Raw genomic sequence first — 1,252 nt, forward strand, 5'->3', positions numbered from 1 at the left:
GCAATGGAAAGAAGAAAGCTTCCATGGAAACATGGAAACAGCCAATTCCCAAACACTCTTTATATGGGATGTGTGATTTCTGTTGGATTGGGGTGCTGAGCCTGATGGACATAATGCTGGAAATTCACATTGCCCATGGCTATTTAGCAGCCCCAGGGTGACCCAGCAGGACCAGTTGCCCCAAGATCGCCCAGGAACTGGGCCTGAACCTCTCCAGATCTGATCTGAATGATGAAACAGCACATGGTAAAAACCACAGGAATGGAGAGGTGGCCACTGGCATTTTGCTGTAGCAAAGACATCATCTTGGCTTGCTCCACTGCGTGTGATGGATCAGGTTGTTCCATGAAAGAGTAAAGGACAACAAAGCAACCACGAAGGTAAGAAACGTGTACTGAGAATAAGACTGAAATTTGGCTTTCTACTCTTGTAGACAATACCTGGCTTTGAGAGATGAAGGATGGTGACCATGGTATGGCCACAGCAGAGGGCAGCAGATGGGAACTGCAGTGATGGATGAGCCCTGCAGCTCCATCCAGTCCTGCAGGTGTTTCGCTGAAAGGTTCTGCTCAGGAGTAGAACAGATTGCAGGGTTTTATTTGAACATTTTTCTCATTCGAGGCAACTTGAAACTTTCCAACTGTGCCTCTCAGTCAGCCCAAGGGAAATAAGAAAAAGTAGTCAAAGGGATAGGATGTACTTTTGTTATGGATTTGTGTCCTTTGCTGCCCAGGGGGGTGGTGGAGTCTCCTTCTCTGGAGATGTTCAAGACCTGCCTGGATGCCTACCTGTGCGACCTGCTGTAGGGAACTGCTTTGGCAGGGGGTTGGACTCGATGATCTCAGGAGGTCCCTTCCAACCCCTACAATTCTGTGATTCTGTGATTCTGTGATTCTGTGATTCCTTAAACGCTCATGAGTTAAATTTGACTCTTCCTCTTATGGGCACCATTTTGGTCCTCCTCTTTTGTCCATCCAGGTCTCATGAAACCTGTTGGTAGAGCAGTTCTTTGAGATCGCTGCAGTACAAAATTAAGGTTGAATTGGCCAACATGTGTAAAACATTTTTAGTGAAGAACAGACTGATGGGTGGACAGCTAAATGAATGCGTGCACCAGCTCCGTGGCTTTGCTTTAGAGTAAGGTTTATAAAATGAAAAGCAGTCCTCAAAACTGTGAGCAAATGTTTTCCTGTTTTTTTCTTTTAACTTTTGAAACTCTAAACCAGCCCATCAATAATGTTTCCACTGAGTG

This window comes from Lagopus leucura, unplaced genomic scaffold, assembly GCF_019238085.1.
Source record: "Lagopus leucura isolate 7727_CA_CO unplaced genomic scaffold, USGS_WTPT01 Super-Scaffold_100024, whole genome shotgun sequence".
Lineage (NCBI taxonomy): Eukaryota > Metazoa > Chordata > Aves > Galliformes > Phasianidae > Lagopus > Lagopus leucura.